This window comes from Ranitomeya imitator, chromosome 1 (assembly GCF_032444005.1).
Source record: "Ranitomeya imitator isolate aRanImi1 chromosome 1, aRanImi1.pri, whole genome shotgun sequence".
NCBI classification, from domain to species: domain Eukaryota; kingdom Metazoa; phylum Chordata; class Amphibia; order Anura; family Dendrobatidae; genus Ranitomeya; species Ranitomeya imitator.
The window spans coordinates 787,761,334-787,782,672 of record NC_091282.1 but is presented as its reverse complement, the minus strand read 5'-3'; the positions used below and the strand labels follow the sequence as shown (position 1 = coordinate 787,782,672).

The 21,339-nt window shown below is 59.7% G+C and overlaps 1 protein-coding gene across 2 annotated transcripts in view; it reads right to left on the bottom strand.

Annotated features, from left to right (window-relative positions):
* The window catches only part of MIA2 (MIA SH3 domain ER export factor 2), a 328,595-nt gene that overhangs the window by 262,196 nt on the left and 45,060 nt on the right, over positions 1-21,339 (bottom strand). The gene's annotated exons all lie outside the window — the stretch shown is intronic.

The window sequence follows — 21,339 nt, the reverse complement described above, 5'->3', positions numbered from 1 at the left end:
CCCACTAAATCGGACCGCGAGTGGCCCCGCCCACCAAATCAGACCCAGAGGTGCCCCGCCCACCAAATCGGACCCAGAGTGACCCCGCCCACCAAATCGGACCCAGAGTGACCCCGCCCACCAAATCGGACCCAGAGTGACCCCGCCCACCAAATGTGACCCAGAGTGACCCCGCCCACCAAATGTGACTCAGAGTGACCCCGCCCACCAAATGTGACCCAGAGTGACCCCGCCCACCAAATGTGACCCAGAGTGACCCCGCCCACCAAATGTGACCCAGAGTGACCCCGCCCACCAAATGTGACCCAGAGTGACCCCGCCCACCAAATGTGACCCAGAGTGACCCCGCCCACCAAATGTGACCCAGAGTGTCCCCGCCCACCAAATCGGACCCAGAGTGACTCCGCCCACCAAATGTGACTCAGTGACCCCGCCCACCAAATGTGACCCAGAGTGACCCCGCCCACCAAATGTGACCCAGAGTGACCCCGCCCACCAAATGTGACCCAGAATGACCCCGCCCACCAAATGTGACCCAGAGTGACCCCGCTCACCAAATGTGACCCAGAGTGACCCCGCCCACCAAATGTGACCCAGAGTGACCCCGCCCACCAAATGTGACCCAGTGACCCCGCCCACCAAATGTGACCCAGAGTGACCCCGCCCACCAAAGGTGACCCAGAGTGACCCCGCCCACCAAATGTGACCCAAAATGACCCCGCCCACCAAATGTGACCCCGCCCACCAAATGTGACCCCGCCCACCAAATGTGACCCCGAGTGGCCCCGCCCACTAAATCGGACCGCGAGTGGCCCCGCCCACCAAATCGGACCCAGAGGTGCCCCGCCCACCAAATCGGACCCAGAGTGACCCCGCCCACCAAATTGGACCCAGAGTGACCCCGCCCACCAAATCGGACCCAGAGTGACCCCGCCCACCAAATGTGACCCAGAGTGACCCCGCCCACCAAATGTGACTCAGAGTGACCCCGCCCACCAAATGTGACCCAGAGTGACCCCGCCCACCAAATGTGACCCAGAGTGACCCCGCCCACCAAAAGTGACCCAGAGTGACCCCGCCCACCAAATGTGACCCAGAGTGACCCCGCCCACCAAATGTGACCCAGAGTGACCCCGCCCACCAAATGTGACCCAGAGTGACCCCGCCCACCAAATGTGACCCAGAGTGACCCCGCCCACCAAATGTGACCCAGAGTGACCCCGCCCACCAAATGTGACCCAGAGTGACCCCGCCCACCAAATCGGACCCAGAGTGACTCCGCCCACCAAATGTGACTCAGAGTGACCCCGCCCACCAAATGTGACCCAGAGTGACCCCGCCCACCAAATGTGACCCAGAGTGACCCCGCCCACCAAATGTGACCCAGAGTGACCCCGCCCACCAAATGTGACCCAGAGTGACCCCGCCCACCAAATGTGACCCAGAGGTGCCCCGCCCACCAAATGTGACCCAGAGGTGCCGCGCCCACCAAATCTGACCCAGAGGTGCCCCGCCCACCAAATCTGACCCAGAGGTGCTCTGCCCACCAAATCTGACCCAGAGTGGCCCCGCCCACCAAATCTGACCCAGAGTGGCCCCGCCCACCAAATCGGACCCAGAGTGGTCCCGTCTACCAAATCGGACACAGAGTGGCCCCGCCCACCAAATCATCCCCTGAGGGGCCCCGCCCACCAAACCAGCGCCTGAAGGGCACCCAAGTGTGAAAGTCTTGCAGGGGCAGCCCGGGCACCATTACAAAGCACTATCTGTAGTTCCTTCAGGAAATACCCATCTAGTATTATTATTGTAATCCGAACGTGGTAAACTTATTCAGCTTTTTCTGCAATTAATGCGGCCCGAACCGCTGCCCGCACAGACTCCAGTGAGGCGTCACTTCGAAGCCAGCGTCCACGAGAGGTGTGCTAAGTATTTTTCGTGTCGATCCGATTTGTAGTTTTTTTTTTAAAATTGCATTTTAAAAAAATAATTTCCCATAGGAAACAATGGCGAACTTTCCATTACCCCCCAACTTGACCTTCCAAAGATGGCAGCTATGCAAATGTATGGTGTGCATTTTAGGACATGATCATTTATAAAAGTCAAACATCAGAATAAAGTGACTATGACACCTTCTCATCCCGTATGTGAAAAGTAAGTGCGCCCCCAATCGCGTGTGTGAAAAGTAAGTGCACCGAGTGGCCCCGCCCCCCCAAATCGGACCCAGAGTGGCCCCGCCCACCAAATCGGTCCCTGAGGGGCCCTGCCCACCAAATCGGACCCTGAGGGGCCTTGCCCCCCAAATCGGACCCTGAGGGGCCCCGCCCACCAAATCGGACCCTGAGGGGCCCCGCCCACCAAATCGGACCCTGAGGGGCCCCGCCCACCAAACCGGACCCAGAGTGACCCCGCCCACCAAATCGGACCCTAAGGGGACCTGCCCACCAAATCGGACCCAGAGTGACCCCGCCCACCAAATCGGACCCTGAGGGGCCCCGCCCACCAAATCGGCCCCTGAGGGGCCCGCCCACCAAATCGGCCCCTGAGGGGCCCCGCCCACCAAATCGGACCCTGAGGGGCCCTGCCAACTAAATCGGCCCCTGAGTGGCCCCGCCCACCAAATCGGACCCTGAGGGGCCCCGCCCACCAAATCGGACCCTGAGGGGCCCCGCCCACCAAATTGGACCCTGAGGGGCCCGTCCACCAAATCGGACCCAGAGTGACCCCGCCCACCAAATCGGACCCAGAGTGACCCCGCCCACCAAATCGGACCCAGAGTGACCCCGCCCACCAAATCGGACCCAGAGTGACCCCGCCCACCAAATCGGACCCAGAGTGACCCCGCCCACCAAATCGGACCCAGAGTGACCCCGCCCACCAAATCGGACCCAGAGTGACCCCGCCCACCAAATCGGACCCAGAGTGACCCCGCCCACCAAATCGGACCCAGAGTGAACCCGCCCATTAAATCGGACCCAGAGTAACCCTGCCCACCAAATCGGACCCAGAGTGACCCCGCCCACCAAATGTGACCCAGAGTGACCCCGCCCACCAAATCGGACCCAGAGTGATCCCGCCCACCAAATGTGACCCAGAGTGACCCCGCTCACCAAATGTGACTCAGAATGACCCCGCCCACCAAATGTGACCCAGAGTGACCCCGCCCACCAAATCGGACCCAGAGTGACCCCGCCCACCAAATGTGACCCAGAGTGACCCCGCCCACCAAATGTGACCCAGAGTGACCCCGCCCACCAAATGTGACCCAGAGTGACCCCGCACCCACCAAATCGGACCCAGAGTGACCCCGCCCACCAAATGTGACCCAGAGTGACCCCGCCCACCAAATGTGACCCAGAGTGACCCCGCCCACCAAATTGGATCCAGAGTGACCCCGCCCACCAAATCGGGCCCCAAAGTGGAACCGCCCACCAAATCGGCCCCCAAGTGGCCCCGCCCACCAAGTCGGCCCCCGAGTAGCCCCGCCCACCAAATCGGCCCCCGAGTTGCCTCCCCACCAATTCGGCCCCCGAGTTGCCCCGCCCACCAAATCGGCCCCTGAGTAGCCCCGCCCACCAAACCAGCGCCTGAGGGGTACCCAAGTGTGAAAGTCTTGCAGGGGCAGCCCGGGCACCATTCCAAAGCACTATCTGTAGTTCCTTCAGGAAATACCCATCTAGTATTAATATTGTAATCCGAACGTGGTTAACTTCTTACTATTTTTAGGCTTTTTTCCGCAATTAATGCGGCCCGAACCGCTGCACGCACAGACTCCATTGAGGTGTCGTTTCGAAGCCAGCGTCCACGAGAGGTGTGCTAAGTATTTTTCATGTTGATCCGATTTGTAGTTTTTTTTAAAAATCGCATTTAAAAAAAAAAAAATTCCCATAGGAAATAATGGCGAACTTTCCATTACCCCCAACTTGACTTTCCAAAGATGGCAGCTATGCAAATGTACAGTGTCCATTTTAGGACATGATCATTTATCAAAGTCAAACATCAGAATAAAGTGACTATGACACCCTCCCGTCCCGTGGGTCGGGACCCCCGGTCCCCCGCACCCCCGGTCCCCTGTGTGAAAACTAAGTGCGCCCCCGGCCCCCAAATCATACCCCGAGTGACCCCGCCCACCAAATCGGACCCCAAGTGACCCCGCCCACCAAATCGGTCCCAGTGTGACCCCGCCCACCAAATCTGACCCCACCCACCAAATCTGACCCAGAGTGGCCCAGCCCACCAAATCTGACCCAGAGGTGCCCCGCCCACCAAATCTGACCCAGAGGTGCCCCTCCCATTAAATCTGACCCAGAGGTGCCCCGCCCACCAAATCTGACCCAGAGTTGCCCCGCCCACCAATTCTGACCCAGAGGTGCCCCGCCCACCAAATCTGACCCAGAGGTGCTCCGCCCATCAAATCTGACCCAGAGGTGCCCCGCCCCCCAAATCTGACCCAGAGGGGCCCCGCCCACCAAATCTGACCCAGAGGGGCCCCGCCCACCAAATCTGACCCAGAGGGGCCCCGCCCACCAAATCTGACCCCCAGGGGCCCCGCCCACCAAATCTCACTCCCAGGGGCCCCACCCACCAAATCTGACCCAGATGTGCCCCGCCCACCAAATCTGACCCAGAGGTGCCCCGCCCACCAAATCTGACCCAGAGGTGCCCCGCCCACCAAATCTGACCCAGAGGTGCCCCGCCCATCAAATCTGACCCAGAGGTGCCCCGCCCATCAAATCGGACCCAGAGGTGCCCCGCCCACCAAATCTGACGCAGAGGTGCCCCGCCAACCAAATCTGACCCAGAGGTGCCCCGCCCACCAAATCGGACCCAGAGGTGCCCCGCCCACCAAATCGGACCCAGAGGTGCCCCGCCCACCAAATCGGACCCAGAGGTGCCCCGCCCACCAAATCGGACCCAGAGGTGCCCCGCCCACTAAATCGGACCCAGAGGTGCCCCGCCCACCAAATCTGACCCAGGTGTGCCCCGCCCACTAAATCTGACCCAGAGGTGCCCCACCCATCAAATCTGACCCAGAGGTGCCCCGCCCATCAAATCTGACCCAGAGGTGCCCCGCTCACCAAATCTGACCCAGAGGTGCCCCGCCAACCAAATCTGACCCAGAGAGGCCCCGCCCACCAAATCTGACCCAGAGGTGCCCCGCCAACCAAATCTGACCCAGAGGTGCCCGGCCCACCAAATCTGACCCAGAGGTGCCCCGCCCATCAAATCTGACCCAGAGGCGCCCCGCCCATCAAATCTGACCCAGAGGTGCCCAGCCTACCAAATCTGACCCAGAGGTGCCCCGCCCAGTAAATCTGACCCACAGGTGCCCCGCCCACCAAATCTTACCCAGAGGTGCCCTGCCCACCAAATCTGACCCAGAGGTGCCCCGCCCATCAAATCTGACCCAGAGGTGCCCCGCTCACCAAATCTGACCCAGAGGTGCCCCGCCAACCAAATCTGACCCAGAGAGGCCCCGCCCACCAAATCTGACCCAGAGGTGCCCCGCCAACCAAATCTGACCCAGAGGTGCCCTGCCCACCAAATCTGACCCAGAGGTGCCCCGCCCATCAAATCTGACCCAGAGGCGCCTGGCCCATCAAATCTGACCCAGAGGTGCCCAGCCTACCAAATCTGACCCAGAGGTGCCCCGCCCAGTAAATCTGACCCACAGGTGCCCCGCCCACCAAATCTTACCCAGAGGTGCCCTGCCCACCAAATCTGACCCAGAGGTGCCCCGCCAACCAAATCTGACCCAGAGGTGCCCCGCCCACCAAATCGGACCCCCAGGGGCCCCGCCCACCAAATTGGACCCCCAGGGGCCCTGCCCACCAAATTGGACCCCCAGGGGCCCCACCCACTAAATCCTCAACCCTGAGGGGCTACAACTACCAAACCAGCGCCTGAGGGGCACCCAAGTGTGAAAGTCTTCCAGGGGCAGCCCGGGCACCATTCCAAAGCACTATCTGTAGTTCCTTCAGGAAATACCCATCTAGTTATAGTGCTTTGGGACAAAGCACTATATTGTTATTCCACCGTAGTCAACTTATTCTTCTTCTTATTATTATTCAGTCCGCAATTAATGCGGCCCGAACCGCTGCACGCACAGACTCCAGTGAGGTGTCATTTCGAAGCCAGCGTTCCTGGCAGGTGTGCTAAGTATTTTTCGTGTCGATCGGATTTGTAGTTTTGGCGCAATTGGCGTTTGAAAATTTCGTCTCAATGCATTTCAATGGGAAATTGTTCCAACAATAAGGGATAATGGCTGATTTCTGAGGCAATTTCAAAATAACTGCCAACTGCCACCTGGCTGATTAGCTCATTGATATGTGCAGTCAGACCCAGTTACTATGCCAACGCCTACGAACTCTACATGACCCCACCAGGACACAGTTTTGCCAGATAATATCAGCTCTTAAAGTGACCCGCGCACCAAATTGGCACCTGAGGTGCGCAGCCCACCAAATCGGACCCGAGTGGCCCCGCCCACCAAATCGGACCCCGAGTGGCCCCGCCCGCCAAATCGGACCCAGAGTGACCCCGCCCACCAAATCGGACCCAGAGTGACCCCGCCCACCAAATGTGACCCAGAGTGACCCCGCCCACCAAATGTGACCCAGAGTGACCCCGCCCACCAAATGTGACCCAGAGTGACCCCGCCCACCAAATGTGACCCAGAGTGACCCCGCCCACCAAATGTGACCCAGAGTGACCCCGCCCACCAAATGTGACCCAGAGTGACCCCGCCCACCAAATGTGACCCAGAGTGACCCCGCCCACCAAATGTGACCCAGAGTGACCCCGCCCACCAAATGTGACCCAGAGTGACCCCGCCCACCAAATGTGACCCAGAGTGACCCCGCCCACCAAATGTGACCCAGAGTGACCCCGCCCACCAAATGTGACCCAGAGTGACCCCGCCCACCAAATGTGACCCAGAGTGACCCCGCCCACCAAATGTGACCCAGAGTGACCCCGCCCACCAAATGTGACCCCGCCCACCAAATGTGACCCCGCCCACCAAATCGGACCCAGAGTGACCCCGCCCACCAAATGTGACCCAGAGTGACCCCGCCCACCAAATGTGACCCAGAGTGATCTCGCCCACCAAATGTGACCCAGAGTGACCCCGCCCACCAAATGTGACCCAGAGTGACCCCGCCCACCAAATGTGACCCAGAGTGACCCCGCCCACCAAATGTGACCCAGAGTGACCCCGCCCACCAAATGTGACCCAGAGTGACCCCGCCCACCAAATGTGACCCAGAGTGACCCCGCCCACCAAATGTGACCCAGAGTGACCCCGCCCACCAAATGTGACCCAGAGTGACCCCGCCCACCAAATGTGACCCAGAGTGACCCCGCCCACCAAATGTGACCCCGCCCACCAAATGTGACCCAGAGTGACCCCGCCCACCAAATGTGACCCAGAGTGACCCCGCCCACCAAATGTGACCCAGAGTGACCCCGCCCACCAAATCGGACCTAGAGTGGCCCCGCCCACCAAATGTGACCCAGAGTGACCCCGCCCACCAAATGTGACCCAGAGTGACCCCGCCCACCAAATGTGACCCAGAGTGACCCCGCCCACCAAATGTGACCCAGAGTGACCCCGCCCACCAAATGTGACCCAGAGTGACCCCGCCCACCAAATGTGACCCAGAGTGACCCCGCCCACCAAATGTGACCCAGAGTGACCCCGCCCACCAAATGTGACCCAGAGTGACCCCGCCCACCAAATGTGACCCCGCCCACCAAATGTGACCCAGAGTGACCCCGCCCACCAAATGTGACCCCGCCCACCAAATGTGACCCAGAGTGACCCCGCCCACCAAATGTGACCCAGAGTGACCCCGCCCACCAAATGTGACCCAGAGTGACCCCGCCCACCAAATGTGACCCAGAGTGACCCCGCCCACCAAATGTGACCCAGAGTGACCCCGCCCACCAAATGTGACCCAGAGTGACCCCGCCCACCAAATGTGACCTAGAGTGACCCCGCCCACCAAATGTGACCCAGAGTGACCCCGCCCACAAAATGTGACCCAGAGTGACCCCGCCCACCAAATGTGACCCAGAGTGACCCCGCCCACCAAATGTGACCCAGAGTGACCCCGCCCACCAAATGTGACCCAGAGTGACCCCGCCCACCAAATGTGACCCAGAGTGACCCCGCTCACCAAATGTGACCCAGAGTGACCCCGCCCACCAAAGGTGACCCAGAGTGACCCCGCCCACCAAATGTGACCCAAAATGACCCCGCCCACCAAATGTGACCCAGAGTGACCCCGCCCACCAAATGTGACCCAGAGTGACCCCGCCCACCAAATGTGACCCCACCCACCAAATGTGACCCCGAGTGGCCCCGCCCACTAAATCGGACCGCGAGTGGCCCCGCCCACCAAATCAGACCCAGAGGTGCCCCGCCCACCAAATCGGACCCAGAGTGACCCCGCCCACCAAATCGGACCCAGAGTGACCCCGCCCACCAAATCGGACCCAGAGTGACCCCGCCCACCAAATGTGACCCAGAGTGACCCCGCCCACCAAATGTGACTCAGAGTGACCCCGCCCACCAAATGTGACCCAGAGTGACCCCGCCCACCAAATGTGACCCAGAGTGACCCCGCCCACCAAATCGGACCCAGAGTGACCCCGCCCACCAAATGTGACCCAGAGTGACCCCGCCCACCAAATGTGACCCAGAGTGACCCCGCCCACCAAATCGGACCCAGAGTGACTCCGCCCACCAAATGTGACTCAGAGTGACCCCGCCCACCAAATGTGACCCAGAGTGACCCCGCCCACCAAATGTGACCCAGAGTGACCCCGCCCACCAAATGTGACCCAGTGACCCCGCCCACCAAATGTGACCCAGAGTGACCCCGCCCACCAAAGGTGACCCAGAGTGACCCCGCCCACCAAATGTGACCCAGAGTGACCCCGCCCACCAAATGTGACCCAGAGTGACCCCGCCCACCAAATGTGACCCAAAGTGACCCCGCCCACCAAATGTGACCCCGCCCACCAAATGTGACCCAGAGTGACCCCGCCCACCAAATGTGACCCAGAGTGACCCCGCCCACCAAATGTGACCCAGAGTGACCCCGCCCACCAAATGTGACCCAGAGTGACCCCGCCCACCAAATGTGACCCAGAGTGACCCCACCCACCAAATGTGACCTAGAGTGACCCCGCCCACCAAATGTGACCCAGAGTGACCCCGCCCACAAAATGTGACCCAGAGTGACCCCGCCCACCAAATGTGACCCAGAGTGACCCCGCCCACCAAATGTGACCCAGAGTGACCCCGCCCACCAAATGTGACCCAGAGTGACCCCGCCCACCAAATGTGACCCAGAGTGACCCCGCTCACCAAATGTGACCCAGAGTGACCCCGCCCACCAAATGTGACCCAGAGTGACCCCGCCCACCAAATGTGACCCAGAGTGACCCCGCCCACCAAAGGTGACCCAGAGTGACCCCGCCCACCAAATCGGACCCAGAGTGACCCCGCCCACCAAATGTGACCCAGAGTGACCCCGCCCACCAAATGTGACCCAGAGTGACCCCGCCCACCAAATGTGACCCAGAGTGACCCCGCCCACCAAATCGGACCCAGAGTGACTCCGCCCACCAAATGTGACTCAGAGTGACCCCGCCCACCAAATGTGACCCAGAGTGACCCCGCCCACCAAATGTGACCCAGAGTGACCCCGCCCACCAAATGTGACCCAGTGACCCCGCCCACCAAATGTGACCCAGAGTGACCCCGCCCACCAAAGGTGACCCAGAGTGACCCCGCCCACCAAATGTGACCCAGAGTGACCCCGCCCACCAAATGTGACCCCGCCCACCAAATGTGACCCCGCCCACCAAATGTGACCCCGAGTGGCCCCGCCCACTAAATCGGACCGCGAGTGGCCCCGCCCACCAAATCGGACCCAGAGGTGCCCCGCCCACCAAATCGGACCCAGAGTGACCCCGCCCACCAAATCGGACCCAGAGTGACCCCGCCCACCAAATCGGACCCAGAGTGACCCCGCCCACCAAATGTGACCCAGAGTGACCCCGCCCACCAAATGTGACTCAGAGTGACCCCGCCCACCAAATGTGACCCAGAGTGACCCCGCCCACCAAAAGTGACCCAGAGTGACCCCGCCCACCAAATGTGACCCAGAGTGACCCCGCCCACCAAATGTGACCCAGAGTGACCCCGCCCACCAAATGTGACCCAGAGTGACCCCGCCCACCAAATGTGACCCAGAGTGACCCCGCCCACCAAATGTGACCCAGAGTGACCCCGCCCACCAAATGTGACCCAGAGTGACCCCGCCCACCAAATGTGACCCAGAGTGACCCCGCCCACCAAATCTGACCCAGAGTGGCCCCGCCCACCAAATCGGACCCAGAGTGGTCCCGTCTACCAAATCGGACAGAGTGGCCCCGCCCACCAAATCATCCCCTGAGGGGCCCCGCCCACCAAATGTGACCCAGAGTGACCCCGCCCACCAAATCGGACCCAGAGTGACCCCGCCCACCAAATCGGACCCAGAGTGACCCCGCCCACCAAATCAGACCCAGAGTGACCCCGCCCACCAAATCGACCCAGAGTGACCCCGCCCACCAAATCGGACCCAGAGTGACCCCGCCCACCAAATGTGACCCAGAGTGACCCCGCCCACCAAATGTGACCCAGAGTCACCCCGCCCACCAAATGTGACCCAGAGTAACCCAGCCCACCAAATCGGATCCTGAGTGACCCCGCCCACCAAATCGGACCCAGAGTGACCCCGCCCACCAAATCAGACCCAGAGTGACCCCGCCCACCAAATCGACCCAGAGTGGCCCCGCCCACCAAATCGGACCCAGAGTGGCCCCGCCCACCAAATCAGCACCTGAGGGGCACCCAAGTGTGAAAGTCTTGCAGGGGCAGCCCGGGCACCATTCCAAAGCACTATCTGTAGTTCCTTCAGGAAATACCCATCTAGTATTATTATTGTAATCCGAACGTGGTAAACTTATTCAGTTTTTTCCGCAATTAATGCGGCCCGAACCGCTGCACGCACACACTCCAGTGAGGCGTCATTTCGAAGCCAGCGTCCACGAGAGGTGTGCTAAGTATTTTTCGTGTTGATCCGATTTGTAGTTTTTTAAAAAAATTGCATTTAAAAAAAAAAATTCCCATAGGAAATAATGGCGAACTTTCCATTACCCACAACTTGACATTCCAAACATGGCAGCTATGCAAATGTGCGGTGTCCATTTTAGGACATGATAATTTATCAAAGTCAAACATCAGAATAAAGTGACTATGACACTCTCTTATCCCGTGTGTGAAAAGTAAGTGCACCCCAATCCCGTGTGTGAAAAGTGCACCGAGTGGCCCCGCCCCCTTATCGGATCCCGAGTGGCCCTGCCCACCAAATTGGACCCCAAGTGACTCCGTCCCCCAAATCGGACCCGAGTGACCCCGCCCCCCAAATTGGATCCCGAGTGACCCCACCCCCCAAATCGGACCCCGAGTGACCCCGCCCCCAAACCTGACCCGAGTGACCCCACCCACCAAATTGGACCTAGAGAGACCCCGCCCACCAAATTGGACCCAGAGTGACCCCGCCCACCAAATCTGACCCAGAGTGACCCCGCCCACCAAATCTGACCCAGAGTGACCCCGCCCACCAAATCTGACCCAGAGTGACTCCGCCCACCAAATGTGACCCAGAGCGACCGCGCCCACCAAATCTGACCCAGAGTGACCCCGCCCACCAAATCTGACCCAGAGTGACCCCGCCCACCAAATCTGACCCAGAGGTGCCCCGCCCACCAAATCTGACCCAGAGGTGCCCCGCCCACCAAATCTGACCCAGAGGTGCCCCGCCCACCAAATCTGACCCAGAGGTGCCCCGCCCATAAAATCTGACCCAGAGGTGCCCCGCCCACTAAATCTGACCCAGAGGTGCCCCGCCCACCAAATCTGACCCAGAGGTGCCCCACCCACCAAATCTGACCGAGGTGCCCTGCCCACCAAATCTGACCCAGAGTGGCCCCGCCCACCAAATCGGACCCAGAGTGGTCCCGTCCACCAAATCAGACACAGAGTGGCCCCGCCCACCAAATCATCCCCTGAGGGGCCCCGCCCACCAAACCAGCGCCTGAGGGGCACCCAAGTGTGAAAGTCTTGCAGGGGCAGCCCGGGCACCATTACAAAGCACTATCTGTAGTTCCTTCAGGAAATACCTATCTAGTATTATTATTGTAATCCGAACGTGGTAAACTCATTCAGTTTTTTTCCGCAATTAATGCGGCCCGAACCGCTGCACGCACAGACTCCAGTGAGGCGTCATTTCGAAGCCAGCGCCCACGAGAGGTGTGCTAAGTATTTTTCGTGTCGATCCGATATGTAGTTTTTTTTTAAAAATAGCATTTAAAAAAAAAAAATTCCCATAGGAAATAATGGCGAACTTTCCATTACCCCAACTTGACCTTCCAAAGATGGCAGCTATGCAAATGTATGGAGTCCATTTTAGGACATGATCATTTATCAAAGTCAAACATCAGAATAAAGTGACTATGACACCCTCTCATCCCGTGTGTGAAAAGTAAGTGCACCCCCGATCCCGTATGTGAAAAGTAAGTGCATCGACTGGCCCCGCCCACCCAATCGGATCCCGAGTGGCCCCGCCCACCAAATCGGACCCCGAGTGGCCCCGCCCACCAAATCGGACCCAGAGTGACCCCGCCCACCAAATCGGACCCAGAGTGACCCGCCCCCCAAATCAGACCCAGAGTGACCCCGCCCACCAAATCGGACCCAGAGTGGCCCCACCCACCAAATCGGACCCAGAGTGGCCCCGCCCACCAAATTGGACCCAGAGTGACCCCGCCCACCAAATCGGACCCAGAGTGACCCCGTCCACCAAATCGGACCCAGAGTGACCCCACCCACCAAATCGGACCCAGAGTGACCCCGCCCACCAATTCGGACACAGAGTGACCCCGCCCACCAAATGTGACCCAGAATGACCCCGCCCACCAAATCGGAGCCAGAGTGACCCCGCCCACCAAATGTGACCCAGAGTGACCCCACCCACCAAATGTGACCCAGAGTGACCCCACCCACCAAATGTGACCCAGAGTGACCCCGCCCACCAAATGTGACCCAGAGAGACCCAGCCCACCAAATTTGACCCAGAGTGACCCCGCCCACCAAATGTGACCCAGAGTGACCCCACCCACCAAATCGGGACTAGAGTGACCCCGTCCACCAAATCAGACCCAGAGTGACCCCGTCCACCAAATCGGACCCAGAGTGACCCCACCCACCAAATCGGACCAAGAGTGACCCCGCCCACCAAATCGGACTCAGAGTGACCCCGCCCACCAAATCGGGACTAGAGTGACCCCACCCACCAAATCGGACCCAGAGTGATCCCACCCACCAAATCGGACCCAGAGTGACCCCGCCCACCAATTCGGACACAGAGTGACCCCACCCACCAAATCGGACCCAGAATGACCCCGCCCACCAATTGTGACCCAGAGTGACCCCGCCCACCAAATGTGACCCAGAGTGACCCCGCCCACCAAATGTGACCCAGAGTGACCCCGCCCACCAAATGTGACCCAGAGTGACCCCGCCCACCAAATGTGACCCAGAGTGACCCCGCCCACCAAATCGGACCCAGAGTGACCCCGCCCACCAAATCGGACCCAGAGTGACCCCGCCCACCAAATCGGACCCAGAGTGACCCCGCCCACCAAATCGGACTCAGAGTGACCCCGCCCACCAAATCGGACCCAGAGTGACCCCGCCAACCAAATCGGGACTAGAGTGACCCCACCCACCAAATCGGACCCAGAGTGACCCCGTCCACCAAATCGGACCCAGAGTGACCCCACCCACCAAATCGGATCCAGAGTGACCCCGCCCACCAATTCGGACAGAGTGACCCCGCCCACCAAATCGGACCCAGAATGACCCCGCCCACCAAATGTGACCCAGAGTGACCCCGCCCACCAAATGTGACCCAGAGTGACCCCGCCCACCAAATGTGACCCAGAGTGACCCCGCCCACCAAATTTGACCCAGAGTGACCCCGCCCACCAAATGTGACCCAGAGTGACCCCGCCCACCAAATGTGAGCCAGAGTGACCCCGCCCACCAAATGTGAGCCAGAGTGACCCCGCCCACCAAATGTGACCCAGAGTGACCCCACCCACCAAATGTGACCCAGAGTGACCTTACCCACCAAATGTGACCCAGAGTGACCACGCCCACCAAATGTGACCCAGAGTGACCCCGCCCACCAAATCTGACCCAGAGTGACCCCGCCCACCAAATCTGACCCAGAGTGACCCTGCTCACCAAAACAGCGCCTGAGGGGCACCCAAGTGTGAAAGTCTTGCAGGGGCAGCCCGGGCACCATTACAAAGCACTATCTGTAGTTCCTTCAGGAAATACCCATCTAGTTATAGTGCTTTGTAAAAAGCACTATATTGTTATTCCACCGTCGTCAACTTATTATAGTGCTTTGGAACAAAGCACTATATTGTTATTCCACCGTCGTCAACTTATTCTTATTATTATTCTTATTATTAGGCTTTTTTCCGCAATTAATGCGGCCCGAACCGCTGCACGCACAGACTCCAGTGAGGTGTCATTTCGAAGCCAGCGTCCATGAGAGGTGTGCTAAGTATTTTTCGTGTCGATCGGATTTGTAGTTTTGGCGCAATGTGCGATTGAAAATTGTTTTTCCCTCATTGGAAAGCATTGTCAATGCATTTCAATAGGGAAATTTTGCCATAAGCTATAATGGCTGATATCTGAGGCAATTTAAAAAATAACTGCCAACTGCCACCTGGCTGATCAGCTCATTGATATGCGAAGTCAGACCAAGTTACTATGCCAACGCGTACAAACTCTACATGACCCCACCAGGACACAGTTTTGCCAGATAATATCAGCTCTTAAAGTGACCTACCCACCAAATTGTTACCTGAGGTGTCAGCCCACCAAATCGGACCGAGTGACCCCGCCCACCAAATTGGACCCAGAGGGTAAGTGCACCCCCGCCCCGTGTGTGCAAAAGTAAGTGCACCCCTTGTGTATGCAAAACTAAGTTCACCCCCACCCCAAGTGTATAAAAGTTAGTGCACCCCCGCCCTGTGTGTGCAAAAGTAACTGCACCCCCGCCCCCGTGTGTGCAAAAGTAAGTGCACCCCCGTCCCCGTGTGTGAAAAGTAAGTGCGCCCCCGGCCCTGGATGTGCAAAAGTAAGTGCACCCCCGACCCCGTGTGTGAAAAGTAAGTGCGCGCCCGGCCCCGGATGTGCAAAAGTAAGTGCACCCCCGGTCCCAGTTGTGCAAAAGTAAGTACGCCCCCGCCCCCGTGTGTGCAAAAGTAAGTACGCCCCCACCCCCGTGTGTGCAAAAGTAAGTGCACCCTGCCCCGTGTGTGAGAAGTAAGTGCGCCCCCGGCCCAGGATGTGCAAAAGTAAGTGCGCCCCCGGCCCCGGGTATGCAAAAGTAAGAGCGCCCCGGCCCCGGGTGTGCAAAAGTGTGCCCCGGGTGTGCAAAAGTAAGTGCGCCCCGGGTGTGCAAAAGTAAGTGTGCCCCGGGTGTGCAAAAGTAAGAGCGCCCCGACCCCATGTGTGCAAAAGTAAGTGCGCCCCCGGCCCCGGGTGTGCAAAATTAAGTGCGCCCCCGGCCCCGGATGTGCAAAAGTAAGTGCACCCCCGGTCCCAGGTGTGCAAAAGTAAGTGCGCCCCTGCCCCCGTGTGTGCAAAAGTAAGTACACCCCCGCCCCCGTGTGTGCAAAAGTAAGGGCACCCTGCCCCGTGTGTGAGAAGTAAGTGCGCCCCCAGCCCAGGATGTGCAAAAGTAAGTGCGCCCCCGGCCCCGGGTATGCAAAAGTAAGTGCGCCCCGGCCCCGGGTGTGCAAAAGTAAGTGTGCCCCGGGTGTGCAAAAGTAAGTGCGCCCCGGGTGTGCAAAAGTAAGTGGGCCCCGGCTGTGCAAAAGTAAGTGCGCCCCGGGTGTGCAAAAGTAACAGCGCCCCCGACCCCATGTGTGCAAAAGTAAGTGCGCCCCCGGCCCCGGGTGTGCAAAATTAAGTGCGCCCCCGGCCCCGGGTGTGAAAAGTAAGTGCACCCCCGGTCCCGGGTGTGAAAAGTAAGTGCACCCCCAATTCTGTGGGTGAAAAGTAAGTGCACCACCGCTCCCATGGGTGAAAAGGAAGTGCACCCTCGGTCCCGTGGGTGAAAAGTAAGTGCACCCCCGGTCCCGTGAGTTAAAAGTAAGTGCAACCCCGGTCCCGGGTATGCAAAAGTAAGAGCGCCCCGGCCCCGGGTGTGCAAAAGTGTGCCCCGGGTGTGCAAAAGTAAGTGCGCCCCGGGTGTGCAAAAGTAAGTGTGCCCCGGGTGTGCAAAAGTAAGAGCGCCCCGACCCCATGTGTGCAAAAGTAAGTGCGCCCCCGGCCCCGGGTGTGCAAAATTAAGTGCGCCCCCGGCCCCGGGTGTGCAAAAGTAAGTGCACCCCCGGTCCCAGGTGTGCAAAAGTAAGTGCGCCCCCGCCCCCGTGTGTGCAAAAGTAAGTACACCCCCGCCCCCGTGTGTGCAAAAGTAAGGGCACCCTGCCCCGTGTGTGAGAAGTAAGTGCGCCCCCAGCCCAGGATGTGCAAAAGTAAGTGCGCCCCCGGCCCCGGGTATGCAAAAGTAAGTGCGCCCCGGCCCCGGGTGTGCAAAAGTAAGTGTGCCCCGGGTGTGCAAAAGTAAGTGCGCCCCGGGTGTGCAAAAGTAAGTGCGCCCCGGGTGTGCAAAACTAAGTGCGCCCCGGGTGTGCAAAACTAACTGGGCCCCGAGTGACCCCACCAGGACACAGTTTTGCCAGATAATATCAGCTCTTAAAGTGACCCGACCACCAAATCGGACCCTGAGGGGCCCCGCCCACCAAATCGGCCCCTGAGGGGCCCCGCCCACCAAATCGGCCCCTGAGGGGCCCCGCCCACCAAATCGGCCCCTGAGGGGCCCCGCCCACCAAATCGGACCCAGAGTGACCCCGCCCACCAAATCGGACCCAGAGTGACCCCGCCCACCAAATCGGACCCAAAGTGACCCCGCCCACCAAATCGGACCCAGAGTGACCCCGCCCACCAAATTGGACCCAGAGTGACCCCGCCCACCAAATCGGACCCAGAGTGACCCCGCCCACCAAATCGGACCCAGAATGACCCCGCCCACCAAATCGGACCCAGAGTGACCCCGCCCACCAAATCGGACCCAGAGTGACCCCGCCCACCAAATCGGACCCATAGTGACCCCGCCCACCAAATCGGACCCAGAGTCGCCCCGCCCACCAAATTGGCCCCCTGAGCGGCCCCGAACACCAAATCGGACCCAGAGTGACCCGGCCCACCAAATCGGACCCAGAGTGACCCCGCCCAAAAAAATCGGACCCAGAGTGACCCCGCCCACCAAATCGGACCCAGAGTGACCCCCGCCCACCAAATCGGACCCAGATTGACACCGCCCACCAAATCGGCCCCTGAGGGGCCCCAACCACCAAACGGGCACCTGAGGGGCACTCAAGTGTGAAAGCCTTGCAGGGGCAGCCCGGGCACCATTCCAAAGCACTATCTGTAGTTCCTTCAGGAAATACCCATCTAGTTATAGTGCTTTGAAAAAGCACTGTATTGTTATTCCACCGTAGTCAACTTATTCTTCTTCTTATTATTATTCAGTCCGCAATTAATGCGGCCCGAACCGCTGCACTCAAAGACTCCAGTGAGGTGTCATTTCGAAGCCAGCGTTCCTGGGAGGTGTGCTAAGTATTTTTCGTGTCGATCGGATTTGTAGTTTTGGCGCAATTTGCGTTTGAAAATTTGGTCTCAATGCATTTCAATAGGGAAATCTTGCCATAAGCTTATAATGGCAGTTATTTTGAAATTGCCTCAGAAATCAGCCCAACTGCCACCTGGCTGATTAGCTCAGTGCTATGTGCAGTCAGACCCAGTTACTATGACAACGCCTACGAACTCTACATGACCCCACTAGGACACAGGTTTGCCAGATAATATCAGCTCTTAAAGTGACCCGCACACCAAATCGGACCCTGAGGTGCCAGCCCACCAAATCGGACCCTGAGGGGCCCCGACCACCAAATCGGACCCTGAGGGGCCCCGACCACCAAATCGGACCCTGAGGGGCCCCGACCACCAAATCGGACCCTGAGGGGCCCCGACCACCAAATCGGACCCTGAGGGGCCCCGACCTCCAATTCGGACCCTGAGGGGCCCCGACCACCAAATCGGACCCTGAGGGGCCCCACTTACCAAATCGGACCCTGAGGGGCCCCACTTACCAAATCGGACCCTGAGGGGCCCCGACCACCAAATCGGACCCTGAGGGGCCCCGACCACCAAATCGGACCCTGAGGGGCCCCGACCACCAAATCGGACCCTGAGGGGCCCCGACCACCAAATCGGACCCTGAGGGGCCCCGACCACCAAATCGGACCCTGAGGGGCCCCGACCACCAAATCGGACCCTGATGGGCCCCGACCACCAAATCGGACCCTGAGGGGCCCCGACCACCAAATCGGACCCTGAGGGGCCCCGACCACCAAATCGGACCCTGAGGGGCCCCGACCTCCAAATCGGACCCTGAGGGGCCCCGACCACCAAATCGGACCCTGAGGGGCCCCGACCTCCAAATCGGACCCTGAGGGGCCCCGACCACCAAATCGGACCCTGAGGGGCCCCGACCACCAAATCGGACCCTGAGGGGCCCCGACCACCAAATCGGACCCTGAGGGGCCCCGACCACCAAATCGGACCCTGAGGGGCCCCGACCTCCAATTCGGACCCTGAGGGGCCCCGACCTCCAAATCGGACCCTGAGGGGCCCCGACCACCAAATCGGACCCTGAGGGGCCCCGACCACCAAATCGGACCCTGAGGGGCCCCGACCACCAAATCGGACCCTGAGGGGCCCCGACCACCAAATCGGACCCTGAGGGGCCCCACTTACCAAATCGGACCCTGAGGGGCCCCGACCACCAAATCGGACCCTGAGGGGCCCCACTTACCAAATCGGACCCTGAGGGGCCCCACTTACCAAATCGGACCCTGAGGGGCCCCGACCACCAAATCGGACCCTGAGGGGCCCCGACCACCAAATCGGACCCTGAGGGGCCCCGACCACCAAATCGGACCCTGAGGGGCCCCGACCACCAAATCGGACCCTGAGGGGCCCCGACCACCAAATCGGACCCTGAGGGGCCCCGACCACCAAATCGGACCCTGAGGGGCCCCGACCACCAAATCGGACCCTGAGGGGCCCCGACCACCAAATCGGACCCTGAGGGGCCCCGACCACCAAATCGGACCCTGAGGGGCCCCGACCACCAAATCGGACCTTGATGGGCCCCGACCACCAAATCGGACCCTGAGGGGCCCCGACCACCAAATCGGACCCTGAGGGGCCCCGACCACCAAATCGGACCCTGAGGGGCCCCGACCTCCAAATCGGACCCTGAGGGGCCCCGACCACCAAATCGGACCCTGAGGGGCCCCGACCTCCAAATCGGACCCTGAGGGGCCCCGACCACCAAATCGGACCCTGAGGGGCCCCGACCACCAAATCGGACCCTGAGGGGCCCCGACCACCAAATCGGACCCTGAGGGGCCCCGACCACCAAATCGGTCCCCAAATCGGACCCTGAGGGGCCCCGACCACCAAATCGGACCCTGAGGGGCCCCGACCACCAAATCGGTCCCTGAGGGGCCCCACTTACCAAATCGGACCCTGAGGGGCCCCGACCTCCAAATCGGACCCTGAGGGGCCCCGACCTCCAAATCGGACCCTGAGGGGCCCCGACCACCAAATCGGATCCTGAGGGGCCCCGACCACCAAATCGGACCCTGAGGGGCCCCGACCACCAAATCGGACCCTGAGGGGCCCCGACCACCAAATCGGACCCTGAGGTGCCCAGCCCACCAAATTGGACCCCGAGGTGCCCAGCCCACCAAATCCTCAACCCTGAGGGGCACCCATGTGTGAAAGTCTTGCAGGGGCAGCCCGGGCACCATTCCAAAGCACTATCTGTAGTTCCTTCAGGAAATACCCATCTAGTTCTTATTATTATTCTTATTATTAGGCTTTTTTCCGCAATTAATGCGGCCCGAACCGCTGCACGCACAGACTCCAGTGAGGTGTCATTTCGAAGCCAGCGTCCATGAGAGGTGTGCTAAGTATTTTTCGTGTCGATCGGATTTGTAGTTTTGGCGCAATGTGCGATTGAAAATTGTTTTTCCCTCATTGGAAAGCATTGTCAATGCATTTCAATAGGGAAATTTTGCCATAAGCTATAATGGCTGATATCTGAGGCAATTTAAAAAATAACTGCCAACTGCCACCTGGCTGATCAGCTCATTGATATGCGAAGTCAGACCAAGTTACTATGCCAACGCGTACGAACTCTACATGACCCCACCAGGACACAGTTTTGCCAGATAATATCAGCTCTTAAAGTGACCTACCCACCAAATTGTTACCTGAGGTGTCAGCCCACCAAATCGGACCGAGTGACCCCGCCCACCAAATTGGACCCAGAGGGTAAGTGCACCCCCGCCCCGTGTGTGCAAAAGTAAGTGCACCCCTTGTGTATGCAAAACTAAGTTCACCCCCACCCCAAGTGTATAAAAGTAAGTGCACCCCCGCCCTGTGTGTGCAAAAGTAACTGCACCCCCGCCCCCGTGTGTGCAAAAGTAAGTGCACCCCCGCCCCCGTGTGTGAAAAGTAAGTGCGCCCCCGGCCCTGGATGTGCAAAAGTAAGTGCACCCCCGACCCCGTGTGTGAAAAGTAAGTGCGCCCCCGGCCCCGGATGTGCAAAAGTAAGTGCACCCCCGGTCCCAGTTGTGCAAAAGTAAGTGCGCCCCCGCCCCCGTGTGTGCAAAAGTAAGTACGCCCCTGCCCCCGTGTGTGCAAAAGTAAGTGCACCCTGCCCCGTGTGTGAGAAGTAAGTGCGCCCCCGGCCCAGGATGTGCAAAAGTAAGTGCGCCCCCGGCCCCGGGTATGCAAAAGTAAGAGCGCCCCGGCCCCGGGTGTGCAAAAGTGTGCCCCGGGTGTGCAAAAGTAAGTGCGCCCCGGGTGTGCAAAAGTAAGTGTGCCCCGGGTGTGCAAAAGTAAGAGCGCCCCGACCCCATGTGTGCAAAAGTAAGTGCGCCCCCGGCCCCGGGTGTGCAAAATTAAGTGCGCCCCCGGCCCCGGATGTGCAAAAGTAAGTGCACCCCCGGTCCCAGGTGTGCAAAAGTAAGTGCGCCCCTGCCCCCGTGTGTGCAAAAGTA